The sequence below is a fragment of the Caretta caretta genome, chromosome 9 (genome assembly GCF_965140235.1).
Source record: "Caretta caretta isolate rCarCar2 chromosome 9, rCarCar1.hap1, whole genome shotgun sequence".
NCBI classification, from domain to species: Eukaryota; Metazoa; Chordata; order Testudines; family Cheloniidae; genus Caretta; species Caretta caretta.
The window spans coordinates 95,602,988-95,621,800 of NC_134214.1; the positions used below are offsets into that span (position 1 = coordinate 95,602,988).

The following is an 18,813-nucleotide window of genomic DNA, read 5'->3' on the forward strand; positions in this document are numbered from 1 at the left end:
GCTTTATAATCATCTCTGCATGGTTGGCTGTTTTCTAGTCAGGCATGCTGACTGCAGCATAATGCCATACTTCCTCTTTAGTGAAATGTCAACTGCTATTTAGCTATAAATTTCCCTAAACTCCAGAGAAGGTTTATGGAGAAATACTTGACAATGGCTGGATTTATATCAATTAAGTGAAACACTGGATGGAACAAAGTGAACAAAAGATGGTTAAGAGAATACAGTACCACATTCCAGACTTGTTATTCTCCTCTAGTAGAACTGATGAATATTCAATAGTGGTAAAATACCATCCACAGAGAAAAGGCATCTATAATGCACATTTATTGAATGAGTAAAATGATCTGAACAAAAGGCAATATTATTATATTATTATTAACACAATACGTAACTCCATAATTTTGCCTGTTATTTTTCAAAGATGGCGGCAGGGAGCCATGGTCCCTGCTCCAAAGATCTTACCATCTAAATGAGACTAACATAGAATGTGATTATAGACAGAAGAATAGGGGATAAGAATCAGATGGATGTGGGTAAAAGAAATATGGGTGAAGTCCTGTCCCCACTGAAGACAAAGAGAGTTTTACCATTGACTTGTGACAATTTTAGGTGCACCCTGAGAAAGGCTAAGAGGGAAGGAAGTCAGTGGGGGAAAGAGTGGTACATGCAGAATATCTCCTCAGCCACCATGGATATTGTGAACACACCAAATCCGTCTTCTACTCTCTATCCTGGCTTTCCATAGAATATTGACTCAAGTTCAAGGTGTCCATCCTTATCTTCAAAGAGCTCAGTGGCCTGCTCCCAGCATATCTTAAAGATTGCCTAAAACTCTGGGGAGAAGTCTGTGGTAGACAACTTTGCTCCCCAGGTACAATGGCACTTTCTACCAGAAGGTTAAAGCTATGTGGGTGACAGAACTTTCTCAGGCACTACTCTGAGACTGTGGAACTAACTCCCACCAGAACCAAGGACCATACCAAACTTGACCATATTCTGCGACAAGTGTACAGTTCACTTCTACAACCTTCTTTCTCTAGCACCCATAGAGCAGTGTGGACACAAATAAATAAAACCTTAAACCACTCCATTGTATACACAATTCTCCTCCTGGGAAGAGGAGGAGAATGAACATGAAGTGATAGATGTTAGTTGCATTGCTTAATGCACAAAGGTGCTCAGATGCTACAGTGATGAGGGAACTGTATAGAACAGAATAGAAGATGGAAACTGTATTTTGATTAGTCAACAAAGCCCCAGGTATAGGGCATCTCAAGAAGAGAGAGGGGGATGTGTTAAAGAGAGATGGAGAAATGTGAGTGGGGCTGATTCTCCTTTACACCACTCTGGTGGTGTAAAGGGGCCTTGGAGCAGACAAAAATGTAAATGTAAATTTATGACGTGTCCAGGGCTGCTTTCAAGCATTGGCGCTCCCTTGTGGTTGAGCAGAATTTTAGGGTAAGCCTGCCTCAGTTTCCCCTTTGTTCAGCCAACCATCATTTAGTCCCATGTCTAGTAGTTCCTCAATATGATGCCAGCCAGATTGTCAACAGTCTCTCCATTTCAGGCCAGAGTCTAGTGAATCAGGAGGCCGGTAACACTGGTGAAGGGATGACAGTCGTCAGCCTTTGTTCTTCAGGCTTTACTGACCCTTTGCTGTGGTTAGTAGGGAACTCAGGCCCACTCACTCTTCCAAGAACCCTGTATGAGGTAGTTGGAACTGGTTTCTCCCAGTCCCTCATTGCTTTTCTGGACTTTCCCTACCACACCTCTCTTGCAAGCTGTTTCTCAGACTCACACTTTGTGATCCTCTTCTCCTGAAGACCCAAATTTCCTGCTATTCCCTTATGGAATGATCCTGCTCCCAGTGGTTCTTCAGCCTCCCTGGCAGTCACCCCTCACTTCTGCCCTGTAGCTTTGCTATCTCACCTAGCTGTTGTGGGACGAGCATCAGCCCCAGCAGAGGAGGCAGCTCAACTCCTGTTAACCATTTAGCTGCTGCGATAGTATGGGGTCTGTATTCCCATGACACACCCCCTGTAAGACTTCTGGACACTCCCAGAGTGGCACAAAGAGGTTGTAGTGAAAATGAGAATTGGGCCTGAATGACCTCCATGAGACATGTCAGTGATGTGGAGAGGGCAAAAGGCAAACCAGAGGGGACTGAGGAGAGAACTGGAGAAGAAATCATGACACTAAGATAACTTAGAGATAAAGGGGAAGAGGAGGGAGGGTGGGGACAATAGGGAGAGATGCAGGGTCTAGTGGTTTCCTTTAAGGTAGGGGGAACTACCACCTGAATGCAGAGAGAAAGCAACCGAAGGAGGAGAGTGTTTGATTATAATAAACCAGAAGGGAGGGAGAGAGGGAGGATACCAGGGGGAGCTTCAGAGGCATGAGAAAATGGGGTCAATTTCACAGGTCTGAGGTGAACAGAAGCCTGGAGACTTTAGAAAAGGGCACACATGTAAAATGAGATAAAAATCGGAGGAGGAAAGGGGATCAGTTAAAGAGGAGAGGAGCGAAGGATCGAGAGCTCCTGCTGGATCCTGCCAATCCAGAGGAGTTGAGCAGAGTCAAAGGTGACAACATGTGGTTGAGGATTAGAGCAACAGAAGATGTTCACTGGTGAAATCACTGGTGTGTCAGAAATAAAGATTCTGCAGCAATGTCAGTGTGATTCTGCAGAAACAGTAAAGCAAGGGATGACCCAGTGAGAAAGCCTGGACTAGCTACTAGGGTTAAATTAAGAATCAACAGCAACCTTTGCTTGAAACACAAAATGAAGCTTTCCAGAAGCTTGGTAAAATTTGGATACAGGTTTTTCCACCCATTAGGTCACAGTGCACGTGCTTCTGCTCTTCCATTTCTTTGGGACTAAGCCAAAGTGCTGAGTTACTGCAAAAAAACCCATTGAGCTTCCTGGAAGGTCATGATCTGCTTAGAATGAAAAGGCAAGTGTCATATGTAGAATTCCAAATAAAAATGGTTCAGCCAGCATGACTCAGCCAGCCCCAGCACTCAGCCAGAAATGAACAGCAGAATATTCATAAAGCAGCCAGTAAAACTTGCAATATAGTGGGTTCAGTTATACTGATCTGTCAGGTACATCTAAGTTACCTGTTCCTAGAGCTGGTTAGAATCCCCCAGTCCCTGCCCCAGGAAAATGTTAACAAAAACAAAGCAAAAGTTCATTCATTTGGCCAAAACTTGGTAACTTCAGGCTGAAAAGTTTGATTCAGAAATTATGCCATGTGTTGTAACAAACAAGCAAGGTATTAACAAACTTCAAAAGGACTTTATTTTTAAAGTGGAAACCTCTTACCAAGCTGCTGCTGCACCCTCGGTAGCTCTCACTCAGCTTCCTCAACTCCCTCCCCCCCCCCCGCTTCCTGTTTCCTGTCCTTTCAGATTCCCAACAGCCAGTGCTCCCAGTTCTAATAATTGCAAGCAGCATCTAAACACCACGCCATGGTACCTCATGGGAACTGAAGTTCAGTTGCCTTATGCCCGCATTTTACTCTCTGGGCCTGACTCCTTGGCTGGACTATATCTCCCATGATGCACCCTGGCTTCCCCTCTTCCTGAGGTGCTGTTGACCTTCTTTTGAACCATATGGTGGCAGCATGTCATGGAGGATAATAGTTCTGCTGGCAAACCTGGCCCATACAGGAGAATGGGGGTATGTGGTGCCTGAACTACAACTCCCATGAGGCACCATGGTGGCATGTCTCAACTGACATTTTCAGTTTTTACCTCAAAGTTTACAAACAAACAAAGAACCTACGAACCAAACAAACAATTGTACAGATATTCAATGTTTCAATCATAAAATGAAATTTTCAGTGGAAAGTGCACTTTTCACTATATATACACATTTTATTTTATTTATGTATTTATTTGGAATCCCAATTTGCTGTTCTATTGGTGCTAGGGTGTTTGTCCTCATTTATCACTCAAGTTGGAAACAATTTCTTTGTCTTTAGAGGCCCAATTCAGCATATGTTTAAGTCCCTGCTTTTCTCAGTTGGGACCAATGTTAGGGAAGGATTCCTGTCCTTTTTGAAGATCAGTGCAGAACATGAGTTTGTGGAATGTTAACCAGAGGCACTTGTTAGCTGAGTGATGAGACTTACCATGAAAATGTTTAGTAAAATTTAATCTCTCCTTGAAAGATGGAGATTTGGTTTCTTTTACAAATATTTGGATTAGGATGATCATAATTTCATGGATCATTGCTTGAGCAAGAACTACAGGATCATTCCCCTCAACAGCAATAAAATGAAGAACTATTTGCTGACATGTTTATAGAATTCATATTAATTTCCTACCCCACAAAAATTGGCTATGCAGGTTGTGACGTTCCCCTCTGGTGTTATCTGGACCAGTGATCTTCTAGGTCACTCCAATCCTTGACTCTGGGAGCCAGCCTTAACCTGCTCTGCTGTGAAAACCCCCAGTCCTGGGCTGTTCACGCACAGCGTCTGGCATGTAAGCTGCTCCCAGCTACTTGCAACCGAATGACACTAGCCAATATCTCCGGTCTCAGACACAACCCTAGGAACCTCCATCTTGCAGGTCCAGTTATGCCTACTGGACGCTGCAGCTTATATGAGTTTGTCAATTTAACAAAGAAATTGATATGTACCAGGCTTGTTATCCCAAGGGGAGTCTCTGACACGCTTCAAACCAAACGCATTGCTTCAGGTAGAACAAACAAATTTATTAACTACAAAGATAGATTTTAAGTGATATTAAGTGATAGGCAAAAAGTCAGAGCGGTTACCAAAATAAAATAAAATATAAGCATGCAGTCTAAACTCACAACCCTATTAGACTGGGCAGCAACTAGATTAAGCAGTTTTTCTCACCCCACTGGATATTGCAGTGCTTAATATACAGGTTTGTTCCTTAAACCTGGGCCAATCTCCTGTGTTGGACTCTTGTCTTCTTCTCAGTGTCTTGGTTGCTTGCAGCATAGGTGGGGGCAGGAGAAGGGCCCAGTATGCGTCTACTCTGTCTTTTTTATATCGTCAGTCCATGTGCTTGGAGAGCACAAGTCCAGGCATGTCTGGGGGCCATTGCTGAGCCTCTCCAAGCAAGGTGGAGCAATTCCCCTGGTGGGGCCTCATGCAGGTGAGTCATCCCATTGTAGCTCCCTTGCTGGACAATGGCTGTTGATGGACTGTTTGACACCGCACCTGGGTGTTGGTTACTTTCCTTGTTGTTGCCTCTGGGGAGCTAATATCTGGCTGATTCCCCCAATTTACTGCATGTTTTAGTGACCACCATGCAACACAATTCTCATAACTTAATATGCTTTAATGATACACATATATGGATAGAGAAATGACTTTCAGCAGATCATAATCTTTCCCCTGATATCTTGCAAGGCCTGCTTTATATGTAAGATCATGATTATATGAAAATGAGGAACATGGGGGTTCCAGGACGCTCCCGCAAGGTATAGAATGTCACACTGGAATTTCCCAGGGAGGATTAAAGTGTCAGATTATCTTGTTCCCTCTCAAATATAATTACAATTTTGTGCACATATTTTTAAAGCCACTGATGATTGCCCGACACTCACAAGATTATTATTTGGATTGGTAATGTATTTTTTTCTCTTAGCCTCCTCCTTATAAATGAATTATTAACTAATTATAAAAAACAAACTATTCTTGTTTTGATTTCCTAAATTAATCTCTTTTAAGTGGATTTCACATTACAAGTATTTTATATCATTGTATTATCTGGATCAAAACAGATTTCTTGGCATGAAATTCTTTATTGATTAAAGTTTGAGTGATAATGGACCAGCTCTTCAGCTGGTGTAAATCAGCATTGCTCCTTTGACGTCAGTGAACCTATACTGACCTACACTATTTGAAATCTGGCTCAGTGTAGTCCACCATTATATTCTGGCGTACAGAACTCAGAAATAAATGGTTAGCATTTTACCCCTGTTACGGGGGCTAACCTTGGGTAACTGTACTGAATTTAATAGGGTCATTTAGATCAGAATCTGGTCCAGCTTAAAAAAATGAAAAAAAAAAAAAACATTTCAGTAAATGAATAAATAAGCATGATTGTAATAGTTCTGGCAGCTACCAAAGCCATGCATCCTTTGACAATGTGCTATGAGTCTTTTCCTCCCCAAAGCACGATTAATACCAGTGCTGAGACCTTGTATCTACCCTTTCTGGAGATGGAGAGTTTAGGACAGGAAGCAGTTCTAGACTTCTATAGTCCTTGTATTTAGCAGTATGCAAGCACTAATTTGAGCCAGTCCTGCACCATGGGCTATCTCCCCACATGCTTCTGTTGTCCTGCAGAGCCAGGAACAATCAAGCACCTTCATTTGCAGCCTTAGAGACAGATTTTGCTACTCTCGCCCACCTGACCCAGCGACGCATGTAGTTACACTGAAATCAATGGAGCTATTCTCAGAGTATGGTGCTCCTCAGAATAAGCAAAAGGGCAGAATCCAGATTTGGATGGGAATAAGGAAAGGATGTTAAAAATGCAGCGTATATTGCATCGGTGCTAATGCCAATATTTATTTCTGACTCTTGGAATGAAGCAAACGTTAGCAAGAATTGCTATGATTGCTGGGTTAGTCTGTTCCTCAGGGAGATTTCAGATGTGATGTGGTGCAGAATTTGACCCATGCTGTGTACAAGGGAGCAAATACAATGCTCCTCAGGCCTAATCCTGACCCTGCTGATGTTTTGCATTAGAATTGCCAAAGTATATCGTAGTTTAGCATCCAGTGTTATTGACTCCACAGTAAATGCAATGTGGAATTGAAAAGGAAATTAATTGTATTCCATACAGCATATCCATCATACGCAAGCAATAGAACGACTCTGGATAATCATGAATGCCTTTTCCATTTAGCTAAAAATAAATATTGAAAAAACAAGGTAATCATCCACTGTGTAAAAATATTTTTTTCTTCTCTGCCTTAAATCATACTGACACTCACCTAATTACTAAAATACTCACATGGATGCCTCCCCCGGGGTACGTATGATAGAAGATTGCTACTTTCCAGATTGGCCCCTGGACCAGATGACGGTAGGGAGGACACTTATTGATTGTTCTCTGATATACTACTCACATATTTCTCCCCTATAACAGAGGCAACTCACTCGCAGCTAGATTCTTCATCCCTGAACATTTTTAAACCAAGACTGGATGCTTTTCGAACAGAATTGCTCTATTTCTAACAAAAATGAATTCAGGGCAGTCCTATGACCTGTGTTATACAGGAGGCCAGACTATGTAATAGCAATGGTAACGTCTGGGTTTATAATCTATGAAGCCAGGGAGACACCCTCATCTCATGCAAGATCAGCTCACTTGTGATTGCTCCTTTGAGTCACTAATCCCTCTCTGTCCATGCTCCAAGACTGTCCCATAAGACTTCCTACATGCACCCTACCCTATGAGACACACACTCGCTCTCCACTACCTCAATGAGACATTTTGGCCCCATATGGTTCCCGATGACACAGCACACAATACCTTGATCCATTCAGCTCCATGAGGTACTGCCCCAATGTGTTATCTCCATCATCAGATTGGTGGGTGGCATCATGTGCAGAGGAAGCACTTTCTAGTGGTTAGAGCGGACAACAGTAGGTTTCTATCTGTAACTCTGTCGATGTCAGTGTCTCCATCTTTAAAATTACATTTGCCAGCCTTTGTAATGTGCTTTCAGATAATGGTGGGAGACTAGAGAAAATGTATTAAAGAAGCTCGTTTCCAAAGTAGTGTAACAGCAACTGTGTTTCTGTGTAGTGAAAAGCTAAGAAAAAACTGGAAAAAAAAACAAAAAAAACCTTGCAAGGCTGGCAGCAGTTACAACCCAGAGATAACATGATTTGTCACAGAAAAATGACATCTTCTTAAAGAGACAGAAGCATGATTTAAGGAATGTATGATATATAAACTAGAAGAGTTTACCATTGATTAACATCTGGGAAAAACAACATAAGAACTGATAATGAACTAAGGTTACGATTACTGATTAGCCATGGTTACATCTACTAGTGTGCTGCAAAGAACCTAGCTTTGAATAATTTACTGCATGCATGGGGTTACTGTGTGAAAAGAAAAAGGTTTGACAATGAATTATCACCCAAGCAGGCAATTTTGAACTGAATGAACATTTTGCTAATTAAGTAACTGTTTAAATGTTGCCTTTCCAATGACTTTGGATTGAACTGGCATTGATAGCCCATAAGGAAAGGCAGGTAAGCAAAGAACTCATTAAAAATCCACAGTTCCATATTGGTGCCAGGATCACTTCCTGCAATGAGTACACAATTTGGATAAATTGTGTGATAGGACTTTTTGTTTTATTCTGATGTGATCTATTACTTCTTGACTAATCTTATGTTAAATTAATTCAAACTTTGTATACACTAACTAGAGTGGGTTGGGAATTTATATATATACCTAAATGACCTTTCTGCCTGTGAAAATCTCTCCAGGTGTTCTATACCTGATGTTCTCACCCTCAAGCAAGAGGGAGCAAGCAGGAAATGATAGAGCTGCTGATACTTGGTGTGTAAGAGTAGCATAGCAGTGAAAAGAATGACAGTGTTTCTGCGGCTTCTTTCTGTCATAGCAAAAGCAGGATCACAGCATTAGAATCGAGAAAGAGTTAGTTCTGGAAATGGAACAATTTTTAAGGTTACCCACAGTAGGTGTTGTTAACAGTGTAAATATTAATAAGCGCCCATGCCAAATATTTGTAATGGACCGATCCAATACTTTGGGGTGATGCCTAAGTCAGTGGTTCTCAAACGAGGGCTGCTGCTTGTTCAGCGAAAGCCCCTGGCGGGCCGGGCTGGTTTGTTTACCTGCCACTTCCGTAGGTTCGGCTGATCGCGGCTCCCACTGCGGTTCGCTGCTCCAGGCCAATGGGGGCTGCAGGAAGAGCGGCCAGCACATCCCTCAGCCCGCGCCACTTCCCGCAGCCCCCATTGGCCTGAAGCAGCGAGTGGGAGCTGCGATCGGCCGAACCTGCGGACGCGGCAGGTAAACAAACCAGCCTGGCCTGCCAGGGGCTCCTAGTTTGAGAGCCACTGGCCTAAGTCATATATATATACAGTACTTATTGTGTTAAGCCCTATATTTTGGGGAAGCATTCTTCTACACAGCGTGAGGGGCTTCACTCAGGAAACAATTATATATAAAGCTTTCCCCTGCTCCCATCCCAGCACAGAGCTGTAGAATTCTATTGACTTATCTCTAGGCTGCCTATTACATTTATGGATTGGAGACAAGTCTGTTAAACTTATCCCTTGTCAAGGACAATATCCTATTATATAATTATGCTGGAATAGCTGTATTAGTGCCAATTTACTCTGCCCAGCATTAATTATTTAGTATCCAAATGAAACTCTTCAGCATCAGGACAGAAGAGGTAACCACTGAAGGTAAACCAAATCGTGGATTTAGAATACAACATGTTTCAAGCATTTATGGGAAGTAATTTGGATAATCATGACAATTATGCAATTAAATGTGTCTCATAAAACTATACTAATTTTATAGTCACTAAGCAAAATACCAGCAAACTTAAAGACTGAAAACATTTTCAATTACCTTTCTATAATAACATCAGGAGTGAGGTGTGCAGGCAGATTGCTGTCTAATAAACCTGGCATTTCAGTCTTCTGATAACCTCCTTAGCAATAATAAGTTTACAAACAATTACACCTAACAAATGGAATCTAGATGAAGCCATAAACCTAGTCCTTTAGTAATACAAGCTCCTCTTAAAGACAGTTTTATAAACGAATTACTTCTCTAATTTATGCCCGTGATGGCCATGAATACAAATTAGTGTCACAAGATTTAGACAGGATACCTGTTGTTCTATACAGTGAAATATGAATGTACTACTTTCACAGTAGCTGTTGAAAATAAAGGATTCTGAAAATATTACAAGGTTAGCTCTGTGCAATACAAACTCGGGGCCAGAACTTTAGCTGGTGTAAAGTGACATAGATCCACTGTCTTCCTGATTTCAACCAGCTGAGTATTGTTGCTACGGCTCTCTACAATATGTATCAATTCTATCCATCATCTTTAAATATACATTTAAAATACGTTATGTATTTGACGTCCCCTCCACTCCAATATGTTCATTCGGGACAAAAGAAAATAGCATTCCATATAGCAACCAACCTCCAGAGGCATAGCGCGCAATGGACAGACCCTTATCAAGAGAGGTCCCAGGGTAGAGAAGATGGAGGTTTCAGGTCATGACTGAGAAACATTGGTAGAATTGTGCAGGGAAGTTTGTATAGCACCAACCTGAGTTATGCTTTAGGCTCAAGCTACATGTTGGGCTCAAGCTTGCTCCGCTTTACAAAAATTGTAGCTCTCAATCAGGGTCTACTGGTAACTCATCAGAAGCTGCTTTCTTCAATGGGGAGGGAAAAATGGAACTAACAGACTGTTGTATGTAACTGGAAGTCCCAGAATGGATGTGTGCAATGTGAAGATGAACCACTGGCCAGTCTAGCACCGACTGAAAAAATCAGTAGTTTTGGGAACAACTGTCTCCTAACAAAGAAAGACCTTCCCCTACCAAGGAAACATCTAACAGATGACTTCATGGGCATTTATCAGCTATCAGCAGCCTTTCTTCTAGTCTTCATATCATCCTCCAAGGAAGGACAGAAAACCACCCATTTCATTCCCTAGATTTTAATGAGTGACTATGATGTAAATCCTGAGAAGGTCATATTTGACTAAGTAAGTATTTAACTAAAATATTTCTCTGATAGCCAAGGATTCATTAACTGAATGTGCAAACCAAACAGGTGTAAATGCTCCTAAAAGAAGCTTAGGCATAACAAACAATGTCAGCTGAGCTTCAATTTCTCTACTAAACCGGGATATGTGGTAGAAAAACATATAGCTTGTATAGTCACCTGGTATTAAATGCCCTCTTGTATTTGGCAATGAAGTGGATTAGGCTCAGTCTTTTGATTATTTAATGCAGTGGTTCTCAAACTAGGGCTCCCGCTTGTTCAGGGAAAGCCCCTGGTGGGCCGGGCCGGTTTGTTTACCTGCCGCTTCCGCAGGTTCAGCCGATCATGGCTCCCACTGGCCATGGTTTGCTGCTCCATGCCAATGGGCACTGCGGGAAGGGTGGCCAGCACATCCCTCGGCCCGCACTGCTTCCTGCAGCCCCCATTGGCCTGGAGCGGCGAACTGCGGCCAGTGAGAGCCGCGATCGGCCGAACTTGCGAAAGTGGCAGGTAAACAAACCAGCCCGGCCCGCCAGGGGCTTTCCCTGAACAAGCGGCAGCCCTCGTTTGAGAACCATTAATTAAATGAATGGAAGCACTTGACAAAATGCCTCATCCTCATTTTCAGTCATTTGTCTAAATGCCTTAAAGTTTTAATCAATGGCTTAAAAACTGGAATGAGATGAACATTTGGACCAAATGCCTTGGTTGACAGACTAATGTGCTGGTACATGTCAGAGTCAATAGAAATATTGCTTTCTGCATACTTGTTTATTGGCCTATGGCCCAAAACAGCATTTCTCTAAAGAAACATTCCTTCTGGCTTATTTTCTGTTACCGTCCCTGCATTTACCTCTGGTGTAAATAAAATACCTAAATTCCATCATGAAAAGAACTATACATTCCCTAAAATACAGACATTTTTACTAACCTTGCTGCAAGATGTTGCTGTGAGTGTTCTGTCTATTTTAGAGGACTGGGAACATGTTTTGTGTTCCATGACTTCAGAAGAAAGTGCTGTAAGCACTCCAGACACTTAGGTCTATGGATGCTAACATTCGGTGGGTTTCCATTAACCCCCACGCATTCCAAGGAAGTAATAAGATCCTTACACTAGGCCTGCCACAAATTAAGGTGCAAACACGCAAGGCACAGTCACTTTTAACAGTTACAAGATCCTAACCCAGTCCCCTAGGCTACCCACTGTCTTCTCTCTGAAGCTAGCGCCTAGGCGGCTGCTTCCAGCACCTGTTCACACACAGCCTCTGTCTCTCCCATCTTAGTCCCCTCTGACCTAAGAGTTTAAAACTTCTTTTTCCTGTGCTCTAGGAATTAGACTTGGTTGTTGAACTGGGTAATGCAGTGCCCCCTCTAATGGCTAGATCCTTTCCCACCAGCTCAGCTGGAGTGGATGGAAGGTACCCAGTAATGAGGCAGCAAGGCCCAGGCCCACCAAGATATTTAAGTGCCTAACTCCCATGAATTAGGTGTCTAAATATCTTTGAGGATATGGGTCGAGGTTCCTTATACTTTAATGGGCCAGATCCTCAGCTGGTGTAACTTGGCATAGCTCTACTGAAGTCAGTGGGGCTATGCCATTGGAGAACATGGCTCATAATGTCAAAATATTTTGTAAGGACTCAATCTTGGAAGGGGCTGGTTGCTTTTTGTAGAGTTTGCCCTTTATCATGTATTGTTTTATAACAACCAAACATGTATTAGGCCCTTCATCGTCATTAAATGTCAGTTGATAAGCATCCTCAACTCTCATTGAACTCTGAGTAATTCAGGTGAGGTCAATAGAAGGTGAGGGAACTCAGCACTATGTCAAAGATGCTTAGCATCTTGCAGGATCAAGCATTTGGTGAAGATTAGAAAGTGATACGGTTGATCTTGGCTGGAGTTTCTTAATGCATCTTTGCATCTTAAGCAGATAGTATTGATTACTTAACAGAGTACCAGTGTTTTAAGCTAATGGTTTAAGATGGATAGTTTCCTCAGATAAGTGGCTTACACATACAAAATTATAAACCGACAACAGTCCATTTTCTATCCAGTAGACAAACATATGTAGGCCAGATCCTCAGCTAGTGTAAACAAATATAGCTCCGCAATGGAGCTACCCTGCTTTACACTACCTGAGGATCAGATCCATAGCTTGCACCTTAATTCCTAAACTATATGCATCTACTGTGTGAGATTGGATATTTTTCCTATACAAGTTGAATGTACTCTAAATATCTCCCTAAAAGAAAAAGGACTATCAAAAATGAAAGCTAAAAGTGATGCAATCCAGTTTTATTTTTAAAGAATAGACAGATAATTCACCAACATGCCCTACAGTAACACAATGTTTTCAAACTACGGGAAGTGGGAAATTGAGTTCTACTGTTCAGCACATGGTTATACAACATCTGCACTTTGCACTGCTTCTTGGTGAAAAGGAAAGTTAGGAGAAAGCAATTGAGGAGGGGAAATTAGACATAATGTTGCCAGTCTTAGTCCCAAGCACCTACTCACAATTCTGAGCCCTGGGGATTTTCTATGTGGAGTAGAAATTCATGGAGTCTGGTATTTTCTTTGATGCCGTTTTGTTTATTTACAAGGAATGTACAAAGTCCTCTTCTCTGAATGCAGGACGAACCAAAAGCAAAAGGAGTAGTTTCTTGTTTTATATTATTTTAGGTTGCGGATTGTGATTAATTTATCCTTACAATTATGTTAATTGATAGGTGTATTCACACCCATTAATCTCATAGATTTTAACTCAATTTATAACAAGGTTTCACTCTTTCATAACAATACCATAACTTTTGAGGGGAGCAAGTAATTACTTTTATCTGGAACACTTCAAAACATCATGTATAACTTCAAAAGACTATCTAATGTGGAATTTATATTATATGATGGATGTTTTCTAATTTCTGAACAGACGAAATCAGACTAATAGAAATGATTTCATAGTATACTGTACAATATATTTCTGTTCACTTCTCAAAGTAATGAATTTATGGATTTATATTCTTTTCTAATAAAATTAGGATTAATAATAAATGACTTTTTTTAGAATGTTTGGAATTCTAAATATATTTTTCATTTGATTTATGCCAGTGTGTCTACTAGAATGTAAATAATCCCAAGAGTCAGGTCATGACATTTTCAAAATTTTCAGCATAATTTTAAAATAGGCTCAGGACTTGCAGGTACAAATTACAGGGAACGTTTGTTTCAGGTGCAAATTCTAGCATTTAGTTGTCAGTCTCCCTGATTTGCAGGCAGATGAAAAAAGAATGAATAATTAGGGGAGTTTCTGAGATTATTCCTAAATCTATGTAAAAAGTCAGTATTCAAGTTAATGCTGCTCATTTTGTCTAGCTTACACACCATAACAAAAAAATCCCATTGCCCCCATTATTAGAAAATGCAACACCTAAAATTCCATTCCTGTGTTTTAAGAAGTTTCTTCTGCCTTCCTCATTTCAGTTAAAGCTGATTTCTGTTACAAAAGGAACACATCAACTGTGCTTTGAGGCCTCTAAAGTCAACTTTTTGCAGCATCAGAGCAGCTTTTCTTCTTAAAAGGAAGAAAAGTGGGAGCAGTGGCGCTCTCTGAAAGAAACAAAGGAAGAGAGGAAATTGTTTGACACGTTCAAATGTGTCTGCAAAGGGCCATTTATAAGACAATTGCAAGATTCTTTTTAGAAGTAACTCAGTGGGAAAGATCTGTAAACATACAAGGATTGAAAATATACTATGGAGGCTGTAGGTTGCTGGTTTAAATGCACCCTAAAAACATAATCCTGAAATCACTGGCATTAAACGGTGAAAAATATGTCTGTCTAGGTTTATAGGCAATATTTCCATGGTTTTTCTAATGTATTTTGTTTTTGGTTTAGTATTCAAATGAATCCCAACACTCAATACAATTCTCAGACTAAACTAGTAAGTTCTGACAGCCAGTGGTTTTCCCTTAAGAACTAGTGACAGTCATCAGATTCTCAATCCTATAACTAAATACAAGCAATAAAATGCACTAGCTTCAGATGAATCCTTGTGCTGAACCCCTCATTTGACTGTGCAATCAACAAATAGAGAGTCTGACAAACTTTAGCAAGATGAGGAGATCAGATGTTTGCTCAGTCGTCTAATATTCTATCTATCCCAGGTGTTCATGTGACCTCCAGGACTTCTGAGTCCTAGGCTAGATCCCGAATCTAATGTCCTCTCTGTTCTTCTTTCATTCTCTCATAGTGAATGACTTCATGAGAACAGAATGCAGAGGACAAAACTCCACCCTCGCCAAGTACATCCATTTTTCCCTCTCAGAGGTCAGGCCAAGCACCTAGAAGATGAACTAGCCTCTTGCTGCTAGAGGCAATCCCATCAGGTTAGATGTGACACCGATGGCGAGGTGCACTTCTCAGGCTGTACCTATGCTACAGATTACTAGAGGACTTGAGTCTCTAGAGATATCGCCAGAACACCTCCCAGGAACATTAAATTCACCTTAAAGGAAAGAAATTCAATGAGGGCAGAAGAGTCTACACTGACTAACATTTTCATCCTATAATGAAATACGGCTCAGGAAAGAATGGCCTATTATTATTGTGCGCTAATGGGTCCTTATTATCCTCTAGCACACCACAGTGCAAGAGTACTCTACATGATTACCAATTGCAAATGAGCAAGTCAAGAGGCGTCCGCTTCATTTATGAACCACTGAACACCACTAATGTGTAACTATCCAAGTACTTGTAGAAGTGGACACTTTGCAATAAATAAGTAGATCCAGCCATGTTAAAAGGATTACGATATGGAGGATAAAAATCACATCTATCGTGAACAGACACTGACTTCAGACGAACCTTTTGCTGAATCCCTCATTCGACTTTTTGTGCAATCAACAAACAGAGGGTCTTAAGCAACCTTAAGCAAGCTGAGGAGTTGTTGTTTTTTCCCTGGTAATTTGGCAATTTTTGGTACAGCTTCATCTTCCAACTAAATAAAAGTCTGTGGAAACCATCTTGCCCCAATGTAATTCCATTGTTGTCCATGGAAATAAGCCAGCAATGCATAGGCCCTATGTGTTACAAAACAGGACCCCTAATTCTGCAATAAACTCAGCATTAAGCCCTATTAGCTTCAATAGGTTTCCTTGTGGAAGCAGGGGTCCACTCATGTGGGGCTCAATACAGGACCATGTCCTACCTAACAGACTGAGGCCTGGCCTACCTTTTTGCACTCAATGCAATGTGTGCTATCACTTTTAAATCTGCAAAATAATTGCAACCACGAAGCAAAGAACTTGCTCCTCTAGTAACCTGATTTGCACCTACAGTCAGGTCGCCGGAGATACCTGGCTTGCACCCATCGCTAATTTTTCCAGCTAATTAGTCAAAGTTTAGTTCCAGAGATAGCAAGCCCTGGGAAGAGACTACACAATAAAATGCACACAACACTGTGTAAAAAAATTAATGAGGCAGTCTGTAGCCATGTCTCTTTTTAGATTGAAAACTCTTTGAGTCAAGCACATTTTTTTAAAATTTGGCCTTATAGCAAAGCAGCATGTTCTGAGCGCTCTATAAATAATGACATACAACCAGCCCCCTACATTACAACCTAAATAACATTGTGGGTTGTTTTATTTAAAAAAAAGTCAAACACTCAGAAATTAGGAACGGACAGGTCTACAGTTGCCTGTACAACCCTCGTTTTGTCTCCTTGCCTGTAAGCTGTACTGAAAGAAGGGGTCCTGTGGGAAAAAAATAGTATGTAATCATGCAACTAAAGACTGTATCAGAATGTGCAGAATGGTCTCTCTTTCCACCTGTTACTGATGCAGCAGTTCCCATGCAATCCGAGGGCAAAGCACTGATTCTGTTGCTAGTTTGGCAGCAGAATGGGCCTGGCTCTTCAAATGTTTGGAGTCAGTTATTGTTTTTATAGGGTGCCAAAATTTCTCTGAAGAACATAGGGTGAGAGAAGAGAATTGGTGATTTTTAACAATTTAGAACTTTGTCCACGAACAAACAAACAAAAAAGACGCTTCCCTAGCCTGAGGCTTTCTCCCCTGGCTGCGAACAATGGAGGTGTTCGAGCTTCTCAACTAAAGGACGCAAGAGCCTCTTATATAGAAAGTGATCAGCAATTAAGTATAGAGGCTGCTTCCACTTCTCAATATAAAAATTAATACTGATACTGATGCGATATTGATGGTATGACCGTATCTCAGTAGGTCATAGCCGAGAATGCCAGATAAAGGACAAACTGCTGAGAAATAGGGCAGACTCACCTCAAACTGAGGGTTATTCTCTCATTAAATCATACCAAGTCAGTAAAAAAAGTAAACTGCTCTCTTACCACATTGGTTAGCAAGAAGTCAAACATGCAGTCTCCTTAGGCATTCCAGCCCTATTCTCACCACCCAGACACTAGGCTCAATGATGAGTGGTTACTGAAAAGCAATTGAATCAAACATAGGGTTCTTCAGATCCCAAGAGATGAGCCACTTAGCCACGTCAATCTATAACTCAGATCTTACCCAGTAATCACACTGTTGCCCATCCTTTAGTAACCAAATCTAAAGGTTTATTAGTCAAAGAAAAGAAGAGAGCTAATTACGGTTAATAGATCATATACAATAATTGCAAAGTCCTTATATCAGGTGTGTAACAGTGATGGAATAGACTGCTGGCTTGTAAAGTCTCTCTGGTAACTTCCAAAAGATTGGAAGGTCCTTTTAGTTGTAAATCCACAACCCAGAGAATCACACAGGAAAGAGACCAAATGGAGATATCTCAGGGGTCTTTTATATCCTCTGCCATGTATCTAGAAATTTACTGTCTCAAACAAAGCTCACAGCCCAGGTTATGGAAAGCTACTGACTCAAGGTGGAGTCCAGGGTCACATGAGCATATCACATGTCCTTACCTGGCTTGCTGACTCACAGGGGTAGCCACTGGCCCCCTGGAGGCTGAGGCATCTGCAGGAAGAGCTAGCTGGGTGGAATGAGTTTCTTCTATGGCCCATTGTGAGAGCTAAGTGTCTTTGATGGGCCATCAATACATTGCTATCTAGCCTCAATGTAAATTTTATCTGGTGGGTGTTACCCAGGAATACAATCACATGCATAAGATATATACTAATGTGATATATGCCATCATGTGCCAGCAATGCCCCTCTGCCATGTACATTGGCCAAACCGGACAGTCTTTATGCAAAAGAATAAATGGACACAAATCATTCATCAAGAATGGCAACATTCAAAAACCAATTGGAGAGCACTGCAATCTCCCTGGACACTCAATAACAGGTTTAAAAGTGGTCATTCTTCAAAAAAACAAAAAACTTCAAAACAGACTCAAAGAGAAACTGCAGAACTGGAATTAATTTGCAAACTAGACACCATCAAATTAGGCCTGAATAAAGATTACGAGTGGATGGGTCACTACAAAAAGTAATTTTCCCTCTGTTGATACTCAGACCTTCTTGTCAACTGTTGAGAATAGGCCACGTCCACCTTGATTGAATTGGCTTCGTTAGCACTGACCCCTACCTGGTAAGGCAACTCCCATCTTTTCATGTGCTGTAATATATATACTGCTTACTGTATTTTTCACTCCATGCACCTGATGAAGTGGGTTTTAGCCCACGAAAGCTTATGCCCAAATAAATGTGTTAGTCTCTAAGGTGCCATAAGGACTCCTCGTTGTTTATGCATAAGATACAAATCCATGGCCAATATTCATAATTTCAGATACAAAAATGATACATGCATATTAACTGGATAATCATACTTAGCAAATCATGACTTTTCCATTGACACCTTACATGGCATTCTTTGCACAAGATTTGTTGCAACTGTATAACAGCTGCAATGACAATTATATAAATGGTCATATGTCAGTTATGCAGCATCACAGCCTGATCCAAGGTGGGCCAATGAAGTGTCCCATAACTTCCATCCACATGGTGATTGGCTTATAATAATATTCCAGTTTCACTGATCTACATGTGCTAGTGCTTCAGTACC

At 41.1% G+C, this 18,813-nt stretch overlaps 1 long non-coding RNA gene across 7 annotated transcripts in view; it reads right to left on the reverse strand.

Annotated features, from left to right (window-relative positions):
* LOC125643014 (uncharacterized) overlaps positions 1 to 18,813 on the reverse strand; it is a 678,305-nt gene that overhangs the window by 474,006 nt on the left and 185,486 nt on the right. For 6 of the 7 annotated variants that reach the window (XR_012670031.1, XR_012670028.1, XR_012670026.1 and 3 more), the window contains exon 1: positions 7,534 to 7,860. The exons of the other annotated variant lie outside the window; for it this stretch is intronic. This is a non-coding gene — a long non-coding RNA (uncharacterized LOC125643014). Of the gene's footprint in view, positions 1 to 7,533; positions 7,861 to 18,813 lie in introns of those variants that run through there. 7 annotated transcript variants of the gene reach the window in all.